The sequence below is a fragment of the Anas acuta genome, chromosome 3 (genome assembly GCF_963932015.1).
Source record: "Anas acuta chromosome 3, bAnaAcu1.1, whole genome shotgun sequence".
Taxonomy (NCBI): domain Eukaryota; kingdom Metazoa; phylum Chordata; class Aves; order Anseriformes; family Anatidae; genus Anas; species Anas acuta.
Genome location: NC_088981.1, coordinates 91,703,318 through 91,724,964, shown reverse-complemented (window position 1 = coordinate 91,724,964; position 21,647 = coordinate 91,703,318). Strand labels below are relative to the sequence as shown.

The following is a 21,647-nucleotide window of genomic DNA, read 5'->3' as shown; positions in this document are numbered from 1 at the left end:
GGTTTACTGAGCATAGACTGTTGTGTTGGCAACTGTTCACACCAATGCAGGCTTTAAGAGGTATGAACTCTTCAGTCTGATTCCTGAAAACTAAATCTACCTTCATTTCAGTGCCTTGAGTGCCTATGTTGTTTATTATATAACATTATTATATGAGCACATGCTCAGGAGCTTCAGGAAATGTACCCATCAATGTCACTTTCTTTAAACTGCTAAAAGAGCAAGAGAAAACACCAGACCTGACATGACAGCTTCCCAGCTGCAGCTTTTCCTCTCAAAGTCTGAGGCTGACTTTGTTCAAAAACCACACTGGATTTTGAAATCACATTTTGTCATTTCTCAGGATTGTATACTATTCAACAACACATACATTAGGGATAAGTGGAAGAACAGTATGGAGAAAACAAGACACACCCTATTTTTTTCTGTTGCACTAATACAAACTGCAGATGAGATTTTAATATTGCCTAAGATGAGGACTACTGTCTACACATCTTAAACTCAGTATTAAAGTAGTGATGATAACTGAAATTTAATTCTCTTTACCACATAAAATTTATTAAAATTCATTTGAAAAGCAAATTCCTGTACTCCAGCATTTTTTAAATAGATTTTGAGTCAACAATGAGCTCAAAACTGAATGAACACCCTCATGGTCTTTTTAGAGTTTCCTTTCTCTTCATTCAGGGAATATTTCCAGCTTCCCTAAGCTGGAATCTGGCAAGTAGAATAATGAAGTAGCTATCTGTATTTTTAGACTGCTATACAACACTCACAGCTTCTTTACAAGCAACTGAGGGTGAAGTTCTTCAAATATGACAGGTTTACAGGACACAAGTATGAATTAATATTCATACTCAAGGTACATTGTGCATTGAAAACACTGTTTTCAGAACCATTGTTTAATCTTATACAAATGTTAGAAAATATACAGTGATTGAGAAAGGAAAAGTGCTGGATAGACAGATTAGTTAGACTGGGCAAGTCAGCCATGTGAACTTTTGTTCTAGGTGGTTTCAGTTTCCAGCCTGAGATTCCCAGAACTTGACTTAATGTAATGCAGCAATCAGAACTGCAATCAAAGTCAATGAGACACTTGCTACAATGAACAGAGTTTTCTCAAAACACTTAATATTGAATTCTCTGGTCAATGAGATTACAAGTACCTCAGATTAAGTGCTTCATGGGAGTGAAAACATTGACCTTAATATCCCAAACAGGTCAATGTGGAGTGACAGCTGAAAAGCCAGACAGGCTTTGGGAATTATCAAAAAGGGTACTGAGAACAAGGGAGTTCATTTTACTTCTAAGTAAAATCCTGTATACTAAGTGAAATTCTGGTCTGCATATCTTAAAATGGATGTAAATGCAGTTACGTGGAAGATATATAACTCTCGAGGATGAAGGATGTAATGGAGAGAAGATGTTACTGGTACGTTCTACTCCTGCACTTGACATAAGTCTTGCTCAGGTTTATAAACCACTTTAGGCCTTGAAGTAATTCTTCCTTGAACTGAACAGATTATATCACAGCTAGGATTAAATCACAATGCACTGTACTCTATCCATCAGAACACAGACTGTGGGCCCAATGAAATGGAAAAAATTGGCAAACACTCAAACATATGTTTGAGAGAATATTCTCAAAGCTTAAGATACCTGTTTAGATACAAAACAAAATATCTGTCATTTTGATACACCGTGATGAGATTTCTGAAACAGTAGTCTTATATATTAGAAAAGGATGTTTATGTATGAGAACATTGTATGAATCCTTGCTAATAGATGATATTGTTCATAGTATAACTGATCACTCTAATTTTTGTGTGTATATTTTTTTCCATAATCATCGGTTGTGATTTTAATTTCTCTGCACCGATAATTACTCATGAAGGTTTGTCTTTTATTTATACGCTATATATGCAAACTTCAACTAACACCCACTGGAATGAATTTGGCCCTAGTCAAGCAACTCCTCTACTGTCCTGATCCAGTGAGCCTCCTACAACAGGCACAGAGAACAGGACAAAATATTCTTATCATAGTCCATCACGATAGTGAAGAAATTCATCAAGTATTGGAAAGAGTCAAGAAGGATGGAGAGCACTGATGGTTAATGCTTGGATGATCTCCTATGGCAACTGAATTATGGAACATGTCTTTTTTTATACCTGCACTATGCCAGATTAAGAACTTTAAAGAATAAAAGAAAATAAAATTAATTGCCAGGACGTCTGCATGGCTGAACAGGTAGCTTCTGGCCAAAATCAGACACAAAAAAGCTATTATAAAGAGGGTAAAACCACAAATGGTAGCCTGGGAGGAATACAGAGATTCTGTCTGAACATCCAGGAGTGGATTTAGGAAAGCCAAATCCAAATGGAATGGAATCTGGGTTGGGGTTTCAAAGACAAGTACACAAGAGAACAAAAGGAAGACTAGGAAAAACAGGAGACCAGTGCTGAACGAGATTGGGGACCTAGTTACACAGGACAGAGAAAAGTCTGAGGTACAGAATACATTCTTTTCCTCAATCTTTACCAGCAAGACTGTCATTCAGTAATCCTAAATCACAGAGACCAGGCTGAAAGACTGAAGCAAGGAGGAAGCAAGGATTCTCTTCCCTTGGTGGAAGAGAATCAGGTCATGGAATACTTAAGTTATCTGGATATATCTAAGTCCATGGGCCCTGATAGTATTCACCCGTGAGCACTGACGGAACGGACTGATGTCAGAATGAGGCCACTCTTGATAATCTTCACTTGATTGTGGCAACTGGATAAGTGCCAAAAGATCGGAGGAAAGCGAAGACTCCTGTCTTCAAAAAGGGCTAGAAGACACAGGGAAAAACAGGTCACATGGGTAAGTGATGAAGCAGCTAATAGGGAAAACCATTTCCAGGCACATGAAGGACAAGGATGTCATCAGGTGTAGTCAGCATGGGTTCACCAAGATGGAGTCATGCTTAACCAACTTGGTAAACACGATGGATGAGGGAAGATCAGTGGATATAGTCTTCCTGGACTTCAGGACCGCCTCTGACACTGTCCTCCATAAGACTGTCATAGACAAATTGTCTCGATGGGCAGACTGAGGTGGGTTGAAAACTGACTGAATGTCTGGGTCCAGAGGGCAGTGATCAATGGTGCAAAGTCTAGTTGGAAGCCAGTAACTATCAATTTACCCAAGGGGTTAATACTGGGTTCAGTCTTATTCAGTCCTCACCTTCATTAATGATCTGGCTGATGGGGCAGCAAAGTTGCTGAGGTACCCTCAGCAAGTTTGCAGATGACACAAAACTGATATGCCATCCAGATTTGTGATGGCAGGGTCATGCTATCATTCAGAGGGACCTCAACAGGCTGGAGAAATGAACAGACATAACATCTCAAATTTCAACAAGGAGAAGTGAAAAGTCACACACCTGGGGAGGAGAAAGCCGAGGTGCCAGTATATGCTGGTAGCCACCCATCTGGAAAGCAACTTGGTAGGGAAAGACGTAGGGGTCCTGGTGGACACCAGGTTGAACATGAGCCAGCAGCTTGCCCTTGCAGCAAAGAAGGACAACAGCCTACTTTTGAGGTGATGTCACACCTGAAATATTGTGTAAAGTACTGAAACACAGGAATTTCCTTCTGAATAGCATGAAGCACTTCTTTACTGTAAGTGTGACCAAGTACTAGCACAGGTTGCCCAGAGAGGTTGTGAAGTCTCTCTCCTTCTCTCTTTAGAAGCCATCTGGACATAGTACGGGACAACCTGCTCTTGGCTGAGAGCAGGTTGCTTGTGCCGGGGGGGTTAGACCAGATGACTTTCAGAGGTTCCTTCAAACCTCAACCATTCTGTGATTCTGTGTTTCTGTTTGCCATCTAAGTCTGAATGTAGAAACTTTATTTACTTCAAGTGCATAAATCAACAATTAATTTCACATCTGTTCATGTTCACTGCAGTCTCATAGAGATGCTCATCTCTGCCCAAAATATGCAAAGTCTCCTAAAATCAGAATAAATCAGTACAGCAGGCTGTACTCTGGACAGTCATGTAGTTTCCTTCTACATGTGTTTTTCCTTTTTATTAACCAGTTAAAAGAATACTTTTTATTTTTATTTTATTTATTTATTTTTATTTTTAAATACAAGTATGTTAATGTAATAGTATTCAGAAATCTTAAAGACAGTAGGGAGGATGTTGACATAAAGTCTTTTGTATACTTTCCACAGTAATAAGTCCCTAAGAATTGTTTATTATTTGTGGTTTTCACCTAACACATCTGATACTTTTACAACCCATAATCCTTAATCAAAGTGTGATGATTTTCAAGTAACTGGAATATTTAGGTAAATCTCAAGAGCTGGGAAACCTCAAGAATAAACATGAATGAAAATATTTCATCTAAGCATGGAGAGAGTGACAAGAGTGTGGTTCAGCTGTTTTCAAATTATATGACAGTGCTGAAGGAGTACTCTGGAGAATTATTATTTTTTTAATATTGCCTTACTCACTACATCCCAAGTGGATGTGACAGAAAAGTCACAGCATAAGAGACAGAAAATGAAAACTTCATTGTGACAGAGAAATTTTTCACTTGGGAAACATTTTCAAGCTTTTTCATTCCCAGCTGGCTGAAGAGAATTATAAGTTATCAGAAGGCTCTTATGATACCATCTATTGTTAATGTTTTTAATATCTCCCTCAGTAAAAACTGTGAAAGCAATCAAGCCAATGACATTTTCATTCCTCTTTCACTACTGCTTTTATCTGATTAAAACATAAATAGAGATACCTATGCCACCCAGAAAAGATAAAGTTAGGCTTTTATCTTGGCTTTTATCTTTTTTTGTGAGTCTGTTTACTTCCTGATAGTTTTGGTTATCTCTCCCCACCTCCCTCCCTCCCTCCCCCCCCCAGTCATCACAGAATCACAGAATTGTCTAGGTTGGAAGAGACCTTCAAGATCACCTAGTCAAACCTCTGACCTAACACTAACCAGTCCTCCACTAAACCATATCACTAAGCTCTACATCTAAACGTCTTTTAAAGACCTCCAGGGATGGTGACTCCACCACTTCCCTAGGCAGCCCGTTCCAATGCCTAACAACCCTCTCAGTAAAGAAGTTCTTCCTAATATCCAACCTAAACCTCCCCTGGTGCAACTTTAGCCCATTCCCCCTCGTCCCATAGCCAGGCACATGGGAGGCACCAATCCCCACCTTGAGGCTACAGCCTCCTTTAATGTACTTATAGAGAGCAATAAAGTCACCCCTAAGTCTCCTCTTCTCCAGGCTGAACAACCTCAGCTCTCTCAGCCACTCCTCATAAGACTTGTTCTCCAGACCCCTCACCAGCCTGGTCGCCCTTCTCTGGACTCGCTCAAGCACCTCGATGTCCTTCCTGTAGTGAGGGGTCCAAAACTGAACACAGTACTCGAGGTGCAGCCTCACCAGAGCTGAGTACAGGGGTACAATCAATTCCCTAGACCTGCTGGCTTCTCATAGAAGCCAGGAAGCTGTTGGGCTTCTTGGCCACCTGAGCACACTGTTGTCTCATATTCAGCCGACTATCAACCAATACTCCCAGGTCCTTCTCTGCCAGGCAGTTATGCCCCTTTGCTGTATGTTGTCCTTTTAATATTTAGGATTGATAGGTATTTTTCTGTTAGTGTGGGTCTTAACTCTTGTATATGGTACTCCTCATGCCAATTTTACTCACCTTGGTTATACTGGTCACCTTGGTCAGACTGTCATAAAAGAAAACTCTAAAAATTATTCATTCAAAAAGTGGAATGCTTAGAGTTTGAAGGTAGCACATTTCCCCCAGAAATCTGTCAGAGCTCAGTTCTGTCAACCAAGATTATCTGACATCCATTATAGCCAAGTGACAATGAAAGCAGTCACTAGCTTATGTGCTAGGTCCTGGAACTATTTGGAAACCTGCTTTTTGTTTTATTTTGAGACCAAGTCAAGCTAGTTAGTAAAGGTAATCATGGTCACAACAGGCTTTAGAGTTTTTGTTGTTGTTGTTGTTGTTTTTGACAAGAAATTCAAGGAAAGTTCAGGCAAATTGATTAAGTTGTCATACCAAGGCACAAAAAATGTCTGGGTGCTCCTGGTTTAAAAGAAAGCCATAGAAGAATTCCATTCTATAGCTTATTCACCTCTCCTTCCCTAGCTGTTCCTGCATAGTCAAGATTTAACATTCTTGCATAAAAATAATTGTAGCATTATAATTAGTAGACTCTGATATGCAACACAACAGGCAACATACTGCAATCACAAATATAATCTAAGCATGTAAATGAAGTCTCTTAGGTTCTCCATTTTTTTCATGTGTGTTCCCTAACCTCCCAACAAGCCCTATCATCTTGTTTCATTTACGTGAGGTGAAGTATCAGGGTCACACATTACTAGTAGACATCTAAGTTGCATGTTTACTCACAGGTCACAGACATGGTGACCATCTGAGACATCCTCTGTCAAGAAACTCAAGCATGCCTTGAAGCACACAACATAATGATTATGGACCAAGTATTTTCTAAATGTGACAGAGACCACACTTTTTAGTCACATTCTATACCTACTTATGTATCCAGAGATATTAAAAATCTGGCCTCATAGCTCTCATGAGTCTGCAAAGGTCTTCCAAAATCAAGAAGAAATTATAGGTTTTACCAACTGAAGAACTAACATAAAGGCTGCATCACATTTGAATGAAATATTCAGCTTGAAACACAAGATACAAATATCTTTGTTACCTTTGTTTGCAGACAATACTTTGCTGACAACTCCTGCTTAAATTACTAATGTCTGTGGTCCAATTGACTTTTAAGGCTGTATTTGCTAGAATAGAAACCCAGATTTGACCATTCTTTTTCTAAGAACATTACACATAAATCATTTTCCAAAGTTTTGTTTTAAGCAACATGAAAATGCTCTTTTATTAATGTGGGCTGTACTAGTACACTTCACTTAATCAGAACATAGATAATTAGGAAATCTGGTTAATTGGGACATTTCCTAGGGAGCCGAATTAAACCAAATGAGTTTTGACTGGCAAGGGACAATGGTTAATTGGGATGATAATTCCACTTAATTGGTATGCCTGCAGGCAGTTAAGTGGTCTGTGAGGCTCAGAGGCTAATAACAGTCTTTCTTTCCTCAACAGACCTGTGTGGGTCCAAAACTAGTAAAAAATAATGGTTTTAATGCCACTGTGTACACATTAAGCTCAAAAGTTCACTCTCTTCAAGAGGTCATCATCGTAAGACTTTCAAGAAACTTTTTAGTGCTAAATTTTTCCAAATTTATTTAATTTCATGGTAAGGAAATAAATTACCATTATTTATTTTTTTTCATAATGGTGATATATTTTATTGCAAAAGTTTTTCTAGCATCAAATTCTAATATTGTAAGTAAAAAAAAAAAAATATGAAAATCTATCAGTTAATTCTAGTACAAAATTGCATTTGCCATTAACAGTCATCTTGCCTTGAGATAACAAAAAGCAATATTCATTCATATGCAGAACTAATCAAACATTTTTTTTTTCCTTCTAGCAGAAGCATAAGACTTGGTTTCTTTTGCTCCCTAAAAAGTTCTGCTAAAGTAAATCTAGTCTTGCTGACTTCTATCTAAAACTTCTGTACAAAATCCCTACATCCTTGTGTCTCCCATTTGCCATCCTTCCCAGATACATTGGTACATTTCTTCAGATCCCCTCCAAACCACCAGCTCACATCTTCTTCAGCTCACTTCTGTACTGCAAGCATGCTTTGGATATTTGACACTTAAAATAGTATGAAAGATTTTTAAATGCAAATTGATGGTGTTTAGGAAAGCTAAAATGCAAAAATATTGTTTGGAATACTGGTCTTAAAAATATAAAGTCTAATTTCATTTGCTTTTTCTTTGTAATAATACTATCTTGGGGGTCTTCTTTGACCAATAAACTAGTTTTCACAGAGTTTGTAGACAATATCTTTGATGTCTGTACTCTTCCAGTTTGAATTTTTTCAAACTTTATGACACACAGATTCCTCAGCTGCACTAGCTTCATTTCTTTAAGGAAACAGGCAAGAAATAAATCTCTTAGTACCTTTTTAAAATAAATAAATAAATAAAATATATATTTCCTATGTAATAGAAGAAAACTTACAAAAAAAGAAAATAAAAGAGACAAGCACTTATTGGTACGTTAGCAAGCTTGTACATAAAGTCTGTATTTTCCTGCAGCATGTTATCTAACAATGGAAAGTTGAGAGAGAAAATGATAAATGAATCACCTAGAAAACTAATATACTGCAATGTGTATTCATCACACTAAAGAAAAAATAATGGAATTATATTTATTAAGAATAAACTTTCAATATTTAATTAAGGTTAGAATTTAGTTAAGAAGGTAATTTTATAATTGTGTGATTCAATAACACCCTGTTTCTGATACACAATTTAAAAATATCTACAACTGTAAACATTGCTGTACATGAAGAAAAATAATATTTTCATACTATTCACTTCTTTGCGATATTTGTATAATTTGTACAGTTATGTATTGAAAAATAAATAACAAAATATAGTAATTACATTAATGAAAAACATGCTGATTTGTCAGTTCTTTAGGCCTGTATACAATGATGCAGTCTTAAAAGTTTAGAACATTATTTTGTTGAAAGGTAGAAATAAGTTTGACTTGCAAAGAGTCATTGTGTAAGTGTATTGACCAGCCATTTCTGACCAAGATTTTTCCTACATCTCTTTGCTTAAAAGTCATCCTACAACTCTTTGGTAAGCGTCATCCTACAATTTGAGGGCTAGTGTGCCACTATCTGTCTCTGCCAGTTCAAGATTTAAGACTTTTAAAAAAGGAACTATACAGACAACTACAGGAAAAAAAAAAGGGGGGGGGGAATTGGGGTGGGGAAGGGGGTGAAGGGGTGAAGTCCCTTTCCTATAAAGTACCTATTTCTCCCCATGGACCTTTTCAGGAAGGCAGAATGCCTTCCTAGCTCCAGTTACATGAGCTTAATGACCATGAAATGCCATTAACAGCACTTTCGGAAATCTCCTAAGGAAATAATCTTCAAATCATACTTTTCAACAGGAAGAGAGACTGTTCAGTTGCAGACTTACTTTTTAAAAAAGAATCTACAGCAACTATATCCTGCTGTTTTCCTTTCCTCTGGCAGGTATGAGCAAAGACTGCTTTGTCTTTCATCCTATTCATTACACAGTAAAGTCATTCCAATATTCTTTGACATTAAAAGCATTTTTCTTCCACCTTCATTTTAAACTTTTACACTCATGATGTCCCCTGTCTGCAGTTGCCTAGACTCCTAAGCAATTTGTAATGTTAAAAGTTGCTTATTTGTAATTATTCTGAAAAAGTGCAAGGAAAGGTGAGCAGGAAATAACCACCTTCCATGAGACTCATTAAAACTTCTGAGCTACTTGTCATTCCATTATATATCCTTTAATGTTTGGAACTGCAAACACATAACTTAAATCGTTTCCATTTACCTTTGTCAAAAATTCCTGCTCCTTGAGTTCAACTTGGAACACACAATAATCAGAGGATGCTCTACTCTGGACCCAAGTACTGAGCAAACTTTTACAAATAAATATCCCAGACAACCGACTACCTGATTACCACCTCCTCTTCTTCCCTAGTGACAAAGTTTCTGAACACCATGTAATCCGGTGACATTCCATAGGTAAGTAGATTTCATTAACATTAGGGCTTGGAGATTTTTTCCACTTTTTTGATTACTAGAGTTAAACAAATAAATCCTACCATAAAACAGATATCACTGGAAAATTATCAGCTTGCATAGTAAGATCATTAGAGTCATAGAACTCTTAATTATGAAAGCACACCTTTGAAAACAAAGACACAGGCTCTGCTCCTCATTACAGGGATTGCACGTATAGCTTCTCTGTGTCATCAGATAAAATTCAGAAACAGCCTTGGGAACAAGTACTCTGAGTTGGGAATTCTTCCCATAGAAATGTGGCCTTTTTACAAGGTTACAGAATCAGCACCTTTGGGGTTATGTTTCCTTTGCCATCTCTGATCTTGCATCCAATGTTATAGTGTTGACTAGCTTGAACAGGACAGAAGAACAGTAGCATAAATTTCAATCTTCCCTGCAGGATGGGGGCTATAATGGGGCACTAAAACCTGATAGCACTGAGAGACCCCAAATCTATCTTTAAACCTGTAAGTGTTCCATTAGTTTGGAAGAAATAAATCATCTAGTTTTTCTCAATAGCTAAATCTGCAAAAATTCTTGAACACCATTTCCTAAAGTACTTATACAACTGCTTACATATCAGATTCACAATTAGTATTTCATGGAAAAAATTTTGGCCCTGAACATTTACTTGATGATTATTTTCTTAAATTATGGTTCTGTCCAAGTTGAGATAATTACAATGATGATATTTAAGTACATAATTGTATGTCATAATTGTATGTACTTAATCTTATACATGTACACCCAGATTATCAACAGAAGTACTCTGGAGTGGATAGTTGATGATGAGCAAACTCAAAGTAATTAATGCATTTGTAATGGCTAAGTCTGCACATTTTTCTCCTGGAGTCAAGAGCCAAGACAGGCTCATGGGACTTTTTTTTTTTTTTTTTTTTTTTCTAGGAGCCTTTGTATTTGGGTGTGTGAGTGCATGCAGCTCTTTATAAAATATATAAATGTGTGTTCACAAGGCTAGCACCGTTCCTCAAGAACGAAATGTTTTCAGCTGGGTTATTTTTTTATTATTTTTTATTCTTGGACAGCTATTAGCAGTCCCTCACCCAAACCTATTAACACTGTTTAAAATGTTAATTTTTGGAAGGTTAACACATTGTGAGATAAGTTACTAAAAAGAAAATGTAAATATATATTTCTATATTACTTTAGGTAATATAGAAAATATATTTTATATTATTTATATTTTAGATAATATAGAAAATTTCTAAAATAGAAATATATATAATATAAAAATAACATAAAGATAATAGTAATAGCATTGTGGTGAATAAAATTAAAGTTTATTTTCTAACTTCAACAAACTATAAAGTATGTGCATACATGACTAACTTTGGTCCCACTGAAAGCTTTATTCAATACTCAATTCCCATCTCATTTCTCATAAAATGCTCTGACTTCACTAAAAAATTTTCTTCAGAGTAAAACGGATCTGATTCCATTTAATATTGATGTCTATGGGAAAAAAAAAGAGCTTTTTCTCAGAGTTGTCTCATATCTTCTATTGTGTATTTGATCTTTCCTGCCAGCTATGCTCATTCATGACTTGTTGCTTTCCCTGCTGCTCTAATCCTCCCCCAGTATGCCCAACCTTGCTCACAAAATATGACAATATGACAAACACTCTGCTTCTTTATTTTTTCTTTCTTCATTTATTTTAATTCAGAAATTTTACACTTAGGGCCAAGTTTTTCTTACATCAAAAGGTAGCGTTGTCATGCTGGTCTTCTCACAACTTCTTTGTAGTATTGTGACCTTTCTAGTAGTATTTTTGACCGCAATGAGCAAAAATTCAAATGGGAAATTGGACCATATTTGTTCTGTCAATCTCAATGAAATTAAACCTATTAATATTCCATTTAAAATGTGTGTGCTGTATTAATTCATCTACATTTCCATTGAAATAAAGAACATGCAATGCTTAATATATTAATGGCAATGTGCAATTGTTATATGGAGTTTACCAGTTGTCACAAACAGTCTCTTATGAAATACTTCCATCATACTGAAAACAGAAATATATAAAGGATATAAACAGTCATTCTTTTCTCATATAGTCAAGAATTTATTTCTTCATAACTAAATGAATTTAAAATCTTCATGCTACACTCGATTTAAAAGCTAATTCCCTTTCAAATTTAAATAAAACTCAAAGCATTTATAAATGCTGCAACCACAGATAATCTCTCGGCCTCCCTAGTAACTGATGGCAGGATGCAAGGGAATGGCATAAAGCTGCATCAGAGAGAGAAGTTCAAACTGGATATTATGAAGAATTCCTGTATCATGAGGATGGATAAACACTGGAACAGGCTTCCCAGAGAGGTGGTTGATGCCTCATGCCCATCAGTGCTCAAGAGGCATTTGGATAATCCCCTCATGAATATACAATCATATACATCAGGTTAGCCCTGTAGTGGTCAGGCAGCTGGACTAGATGATTGCTTGTATCAGGAATAGTGTAGCCTGCAGGACCAGGGAGGTGATTGTCCCCTTGTATTCTGCTCTGGTGAGGCCGCCCCTTGAGTACTGTGTTCGGTTTTGGGCCCCTCACTACAAGAAGGGCATCAAGGCCCTGGAACATGACCAAAGAAGGGCTGCAAAGATGGTGAGGAATCTGGAACACAAGTCCTATGAGGAGCAGCTGAGGGAACTGAGGTCTGGAGAAGAGGAGGTTCAGGGGAGACATTGCTCTCTACAACTACTTGAAAATAAGTTGTGGGGAGCTGGGGGTCAGCCTTTTCTCGCAGATAACTAGTGATGGGACTAGAGGGAATGGTCTCAAACTAAGCCAGGGGAGGTTCAGGTTAGGAATTAGGATACATTTATTCTCAGAAAGAATAGTCAGACATTGGAATAAGTTCCACAGGAAGATGGTGGAGTCACTGTCCCTGACAGTGTTTAAGGAAAGGTTGGATGTGGTGCTTAGGGACATGGCTTAGTGGACGGTAAGGTGATGGTTGGACCAGATGATCTTGGAGGTCTTTTCCAACCTTAATGATCCTATGATCTTTGAGGGTCCCTTCTAACTGAGCTATTATGCTTTATGATGTTCTATTCTGCTATGGCCCCTGGACACAGTAATTTACATTAAAACAGCCTGGAGTTCAGAAGAAAATGAAATCCATTCAGATTTTGTTTGGCATTTTAAATTGCAAGAATTTGATTCAGATAACTGTTTAGTTTGACATGTGAAACATGAGAAATTATTTTTAATTGATATTGCAATATATGATTGCACAATGAACCAAAATAGGCTTTTGCATTCCAACAAAAAACATGATTTCTGACCATGCAAAAAGTTGAGCTCTGAGTGATGACTGATTAATCAAATTAAAGTGGAGATCTCTTAAACATACTGCAACATATTCACACAGAGACAGATGGACAGGGCAAAAGTACATTTTCATGCAGGTATGCAATAGCATATCTGGGACTCATGCTGTTTTACGATATGAATCAGTGTACCACATTGAAAATGCCATAGTCGAGCAGATTTCAGGATTCCCATTACACAAAATAGTTTCAGGGCTTTACATCATCTCTGTTTTTAACTGTACCCATTTGCAGTTTTGCATCCAAGCTCCTACCCTGGATGCATTTTTTTTTTTTTTTTTATAGGCTGACATAAATCTATTAAGTGCTTTTCAGAGAAAGATACTCAGAAAAGTGTAGACTAGCCAATACCCAAGGCACAATCTGTCTTACTTATGTGTTTATAGACAGAAATCTCTATTAGAATTAGAGCAAAATCTTTGTTCATTTTAGCATTGGTTCCTTGCACTAATTTTCAACTGATCATTTTAAGGATAATAACTGGGCAGAGATTATGCCTGACTATCATGTTACTTAGCACCACTTTGCATATGTAATTGCTCCCTTCTCTCCCCCCCCCCCTTTTTTTTTTTTTTTTAATATTGAGAGGATTTTCTTAGTCATTCTGAGATAATACATGTAGTTCTTGTTTCCTGAACCTACCTGCTATATCTACTGTTGTTCTGCACCCTTGATCACTCTTCCCCATCTGTTTTAACTTGGTGGCCCATGGTGTGTGAATGACACCTAAGGAAATCCTACATATTAGGGCTTTATGGTTAGGTTAAATCAACTCAGAAATATTGTCTTTAGAACAAAGCACTATTTGTTACTTTAGAGGAAGTGAATAATCATGTAAAGCAAGTAAGTAAACAATGACCAACTATTAATTGTCACTCTAAGAATTTATTTATTTATTTTTTTTCCTGCAAAGCTTGCCATGACATTTTAAAACCCTTGCTAGCTGGACAAAATTACCCTCTGTCCACATTTCCCTGCCAGTTGTCTCACTGACAATTCCTGAACAGTGCATGTCCATACATTAAATGCTAATCTAACAGCCTAATTAACAGCCCTGGGTCAACTACTGTTCAAAATTCTCTTTCATTTTAAGAAAGTATGCAAGAGCAGAAAAAAACAGTCTGAAGGATAATTCCAAAAATTAAGCCTTTTCACTGTTTGCAGTCACTCTGTGGTAAGTATGCAATATAAGCAGAAATGTAGCCACATACCTTAATGAGAAATAGTCACAGATCCTGCCTAGCTTGCCACACAGCTTCCAAAAATGTCTCCCTTCCTCAATTCTGGCTCTAGAATCTCAGATTTTCAATAGTGCTGTAACTCCCTAAAGGTCATAAAACTGCATACAGGTCATAAAGTTTATAAACTGCATACAAAGAGTTTTCAAATAGATAAGAGAAAAAAGCAAATAAGCAGATAGAGTAACTCTACCGAAGTCACTTATATAAGAAATAGGTGATATTTTTCTTAAAGATGCCTTTCACGCTTCCGCTACCGCCCTTAGCCTTCCCTTCTGAATGATCTCCTATCTCCATCCACAAGGGATATTCTGCCCCATCACTCCTAATTGACTCCCATTTATAGCACCTGGTACCAGACTGCCTTAGTCCTCTAGCTATCTCTGAACAAAACCAATCGCCACAATTCAGAGGTGATTAACACACTTGGTATGACTCTTCAGAAAGATTATGTTTCGCAGACACTTTCCCTAAAAAGGTTTAGTTACCTATGAGACTTTCATTTTGTTTAAATCTAAGTCACCACTGGTTTGTTTCCCTTCTGCAGTCACTACGGGCAACTCCAGAGAGTGATTCATCTCCTGTTAAATTCCTTTCCTAGCTTACTTTAGCTGGAGATACATAGTAAGTAACTCCTTAAACTTTCTTAAACTACGTGACTAAACCTATCTGGGAGGCAGCATATAAGATACATCCTTTTTTCTCAGTATGTTTTACTTGCTAACAAGCAGGCTGATGGCTGGGCATTCACTGTGCGGCACCACCCTCAACCTGGAAGTCTCTTCACATACTCAGTATAAAGCCTGATTATTGAGACAACTGTACCCCTCTGTAGGTCTCACCCAGAGGAACCTGCTTTGTTGAGAGAGGAATATGTTGAAATGAAATAATCTAAAATTAGAAGTGAATCTCCATCTTTAAAATCTGGTATAAAAACCAGGACTGACAAACTAAGGTGTTTCATATACCAACTCTGTAAGAAAACTGCTACAGACAACTATTTACAGAAACTTTCTTTGTAGGAAAGATTATTACCTGTGTCAATAACATTGTACAAGTGATATCTTTTTATGGGAATATCAGGTGTCACTAAAATATCTAACATGATTTTAATCAACAAAATTTCTCATTGAACATGAAATAAGATTTGTTGATAAATTATTTTTTATAAAGCCATAAAAACATAAAACTAGAGGTTAAATACCTTTCTCAAATTTTCATTAGTTGCAATCTTTCCTAATTATTTTATGAATGACTTCTGCCAGGCTGGTCACCATGTAATTACCTGTGTCATTCTGCTAGTGCAAGTTTTTCTTTTCACTGGCCACATTTTTAATTGACTCCTTGTATTTCCAAACCAGTTAACTTTTGACTCATTGGTTAATTCCAACTATATCTATCATACGTCCAGTAGTCCTAAAGAAGTGAGTCCTGCCCATGAAAGTTGTCATCCAGAAGGGTGAGGAAGATACTGTCAATGCCCTTACTAAAGGACAAATGTCAACATAAGGTCAAGCCTCAAAAAAAAAAAAAAAAAAAATCCACAGTTTGCAAGTGCTGTGAAAATTTGAATTACATAGAAGTTTCAGTCAGAGAACACATTATGAACCCCAAAAATCTAGATAGGAGACCTGAAGTCATTAAAAATCAGCCTTATTAGCTCCACTGCACATTAAACTAAGACTAGCATACCACGACTTTTCTCTAGTATTCCATTTTTTCTGAATGGGTTTTCTTAAAATCGGCATTACCGTGCTGCAAAGTATTGCATCATTCCTGTAAGATGCAAGTATATCATCCTACTTTTTTCCAGCTGCACAACTGGTATTTATGGAAACTTTCTGCCTTTTCTGTATCATTAACCATAAAGTTAGCATCTCTAGGGACTAAGGTTTATACATCTTTTTCAGGGTTGCTTCTATTTCTAATGTTTCTCAAACTCATTCATAATATCATTGCATTGCTGGTCACATATTTCTGTTACTACTATGAATTCAATTAAATGTGAAATTTTTATTTCACCAACTTTAATTGCTATTAATCTGTCTTCTGCAACTTTCTCTAATTTCTATATATAAATTGTTTATAAGTTGTTGCCTTTGCTTCATCATTGAGGCTGAACCAAAACCACAATTCACTGAAGTTATTGTTTTTCTCTAGAAGACTTTTCCTAGTCAACCAATCATATTTAAAAAAATTATATTTTAACTTAATTTTTCATTTAAAATTTCTTATCCTAGTGACATTCGGTCATATTATTCCTTGCCTTTATGAAACTTTAAACCTTTCAAAACATCAGGAATACATCTATGGATGTATCCTTCATTTATATGCTTCATATCCTTCATCCTTTATCCTTCACACAGAAAGTTTCTGAACCGGTGTGTAATATGGCACAGAGCAAATGAGACACCTTTTTTTTTTTTAATGGACCTCCACAGATGGATATCCAAACTGTCATCAGTCACAGCAAAAGTTGTCAGAAGGCAAGAGAGATCGTCTTATTGCTTAATAGTTCTGTAATTGATTATAAGAGAAAGAAGATTAGGAATAGTGGGCTTCTTTATTTTTCCCTCTGAGGGAGGGTGATTGTGGTGGTTCTAAAATAACTAACTAACTAACTAACTAAATCTGTTTTGCTCCTGGTATCTATGAATTATCTAAAAAAAAAAAAAAAAACAAATACTGAAATGACAGCATTTCATTGAAAGCTATTCAGCACAATGAAATCTAAAGGTTACTGCAAAAAAAAAAAAAGATGAAAGATCTCATTATGTTTAGAAATAAAAATGACAGAAAAAATGAGTAATGATAAATGCAAAATAATGCACATGACAATAATTAAACTAAAGTATTGATAGATATTATAATACTGAAAGTAAATGGTGCTAAATTAATTATTTCATTCAAGATAGATGCCAGGGATTATTTTATTTTTTTAAACAAATGGCATTCTGAAAACATCAGATTAGTACAAAAGATTAGTGCAAACAGGAAGAATGCTAGACAGTAATAGAATAAATCCTGACACTAAAACAGAAAATATCACAGGATTCATTTCAGAAGTATGCTGCTGCTTTTACTGAGAAGAGTCTATCATATGATGTCCTAGCCATTTTATCCTTAAAAGAAAATAAGAGGTAAACTAAGGAAAATACTGAAAGAAGTTCAAAGGATAGAATGTCACTGGGATAATCAGAGGTACCTCACAGCTTCTGTACATGAAAAGATGAGGGGCACAAAAAAGAGAAAAACCAGAGGAATGTGCTGAATGGTGTGAAACTATCCATTGCTTTTAACTATGCATTAAGATGAGGGTGCTCATTAAGCAGCTGGTTTAAAACAAAAATAAAAATAAGAAGACTGCTTCCTGTTTTTACACACAGTGTGTAATTAAACAGTCAAACTCATTGCCAAAAACTTAACTAAGGTTCTAAAAAAAAAAAAAAAAACCAAAAAACCAAAAACACCACAAACAACAATGACATAACACAAACAAACAATAGCAATTGACAAGCTCAGAGAGTAGGAAACAAATCTACCAAGGGTATAAAGGCAGGATGGCGTAGATGTAACCTTGAAAAGATTCAATTTTTGACTGCTGGAAGCTGAAAGAACACAATAGAGAAAAGATTACTCTGCATTTGTGCTTTTTCTTTTATGCTTTCCTGAGCAACCATAACTAGGCGTCATCAGAATTGGCTATACTGACCTTTGTTATATATTTTAAAAAAAAGATACAATCTTTAAAATGTCACCAAAACCTTCCCCCTCCACTTCCCACTTTAAAAAATACACGAGCAAAACAAAATAAACAATCCTCCCAATTTTTGAAGAAGCCAAAATAAACACCTCGTATCTTCTTGCTTCCAGTCTCATGTCTATAACTCCAATATTTTCCTTTTCTTTACTCATATTGGTGGCTAAAAAAAACCCACAAATATACATGATGCAGCACACAATGGCATTTTGCATGTCATTTTTGTTGTCATTACAAAGTAATTATTGCATGAAGAAAACAAGTATTTACATACATTTTTCATGTCTACTTTTATATAAAACTAGACGCAATTTTATTTTAAGGCCATGAAAATGCAGCCTCTTCACCGAGTCCAATATCCATTAGACTTTATTTAGTCCAATATCTTTATTGCCATTGATGAGATTGGCAAAATTTGTACCATTTCTAAAATGAAATGACAGATGCATTGAAATTGAAGGGTATGCGGGTTCCTCTGAGGTGAAGAGGTTTGTACAGTTTAATGTGTAATACCATAGCCAAGTTCTTGCTGAATGTTACAAACCTAGCTATTACTGCTGTTGAGAAACTGGGACTAGTGCTACAGGATTCAAATCTCTCTGCATGAGTTTTATCACCTACATCCACACCATTGCTTCTGATCTGTCACTGGTGAAAAACCTGCACCCTAACAACAGTTAGCAGTAAGACAAGACCATGAAACTGCTTATGAGTACACACTCACCAAGCGAGTCATAGATATGTCTAAACTACAGCCATGTCTCAGCAATACACTCAGATCAATGAGTGGTGTAGAACACCCAGTCAGGTTAACATTTCTAATTAATCTGAAAGGCAAAGCAATGGGCTGGCTCCAGCAGTAAGAACATGCTTTTATATTGATTCCATTGTGTGACAGAGCAAGACCACCAAGGGATTGCTTTCACAGACTAACTATGTCTCTGGAATATCTAAAAAGACCTTAATCCATTTAGGAGTATCAACCCTTGAAGCAGACCTGAAGCGGTGAATTCTGAGCCACCTGAAGCAGCTGTGGAACTAAACCTAGTTAAAAGATGTCTGTAGGTCTGATAGGACAACAGGCAACTGACTCATCACCACACGTTTAAAAACATTTGTGCGGAGAGCACATTACATTTGTTCTTTCAGATGTGTGAGGAACTGCATGCTTTTTGTTTTGCTCTCCATTTTATAGCTTCACAGGAGAAGTAATATCAGCAGTCTATACTGTGCATCAGCAAGCACATAAAAAGTCAGTTGAAAGACACTGTAGCTTAATTTTCAATTAAAAAAGGCCATTTGTGTAAACTTAGTGTACATCTCTCCCCTCAAAACTTCACTCTGAGGGATAGCTTTAAGTTTATTTTAGTCAAAATTAAAATGGGTTATCTAAATTACGCAGCTTCAGTGCTGCCCAGCATGCTGCCAGACCAGCCAGTATCATGTTCAGAAAAACTCCATCATTTGTACAAAGTCAACAGCCATTGTCCATAAGTATTACTCCTCTCTTGAGTACACATGTTTAAACATACTTATAGTAATCTGATTGTAAATAGACAATTTTCAGTTAAAAAAGATGTGAATAGGTAGAGTGCTATATGAGATTTTAGGCCTCAACAGAATCTCTAAAAAATTTTTCCTCAATTAAAAAAAAACTTGTATATAAAATTACCAGAGATGTTGCACTGTAGGAAAACAGAACTCATAGCAAAGCTAGACAGCTGCTCAAATAATTTCCTTATCGCAGTTTTTAAATAATTACTGTACTTAATATGCAAGTACATTTGCAGAATGTGCAAGTATAAATTATTTACTTTGAAGAATATAAAAGATGTCTACTCTTAGGAATGAAGCTGTGCTGCTGCTCACTGCCATAGTTACAGAAATATTTAGCCTGTTGAGATACCTCTGAAATAGGACAAGAAGACTGAAAATAAAAGTGATAATATAGCTTATTTAGAAACAAAAGTAAGATTACAAAACCACAGAGTGTGAAATAGTATTTAAATAGAGATTTTATACTGTACTGTAGCACAGAAGGAACTCAGATGACTAATAAAAATGAGCAAAATAAATGTCATATACTTCTGTATACTTGTTAGGAAACAGTCAAAACATCGCATTGTTACTATGTGCTGTATATATGGCAATATAGCCAGCACAACACAGCATAACAGATCATTAGCAACTTTGGTTTGTAGTGCATATGAGTTCCTGTGTATACACAGAGGAAATGTATGTTGGAAGTTAAACAAGTTCTTTTGAGACATTAGCTAGAGAAAGGCCTTCAGAGAATTAAACTACTTCCAAATTATTTAATTCTTTCCACTGAAAGAAACTAGTATCCTATCTGTTTTCAATTGCCTTCAAATCCCTCTCTTTTTTTTTTCCTCTACATCAAGTTTTATTATAAATAACTTTAGTAGGAAATTAGTATTTTATTGTTTTACTGAAAGGCTGCTTTTCCTCAATAACTTTCCATATTTAGTTAGGAAGACTGAAGAGCTGATGGGCTCCCAGCACCCTGGGAGCAGACTGCAGCTCTCCCTAAATCTTCTGATGAGTCTGATCTGATCAACATACCAAAAAAAAAAAAAAAAGTGTACAGGTGTACAGCCAGATGATCACAAGAGATCATCCATCAACTGAAATGCATTAAGTGACCATGGATTTATTCCTAGCCCTTGAGTGTTGCCAGGGTGTGTCAATTTAAAGCTGATATAATAGACTAGGAAAATGCATGAAGAGAAATAAATTGAACAGTAGCTCTGAAAGTGATAATTGGTTCAATTCCTGATCAGCTGACCACACAGTTGTAAACAATGTTTTCAAAGTGGTCACACCAGCTGCACCCTACCCTTTACATAATAGCTCACTATTACAGAGTACTCACACATAAAATGAGTGATCAGTATCTGCTTCCCTCCTAGTCTCAAGGGATGCTAACTGTGTCAAACAAAAATGCACTGCTTACAGGGATAAAAGTGATTATCAGGAAAAACAAAACAAAAGCACATTAGGAAGCACACAAGCCCTAAAGATGGTACATAGTCCTTTACTATACGCAAATGTTAACTTGCTCAGAAAATATATTTGTTCCATATTTGGGTGTAAAAGTAGAATGATGTAGTCATATCAGATGAGAATTATGTAGCATTTCATTTCTCATTAATGGTGAAGAAATTTTAAAATAACATTTACTAGATATGAACCTTTCAAAATCAGCAGAGCAAGAAAAGCTTCTAAGCTGTTCCATCTCCTTAATTGGGCATTTTAAATATTTCCCCTTTTAGTTCACTGACCCTGGATCCTGTTCTGAAGTACGGAGACAAATCATCAGCCTTAGGTTCCTCTCCTAGACCTAGATGCCATCCAGTCTGGGGTCACAAGTAGAGGATTGTCGGACACCAAATGATTTTATGAAATCTGTGCAGGCCATAGAGGTGAATCTGCAAAATATATCTGTCTGTGGCGTAAGTTCACAAAATCACAGACTGGTTGAGGTTGGATAGGACCTCTGGAGGTCATCTGTTCCAACCCCCTTGCACAA

At 36.3% G+C, this 21,647-nt stretch overlaps 1 protein-coding gene across 5 annotated transcripts in view; it reads right to left on the bottom strand.

Annotated features, from left to right (window-relative positions):
- The window catches only part of KHDRBS2 (KH RNA binding domain containing, signal transduction associated 2), a 386,008-nt gene that overhangs the window by 176,468 nt on the left and 187,893 nt on the right, over positions 1 to 21,647 (bottom strand). The gene's annotated exons all lie outside the window — the stretch shown is intronic.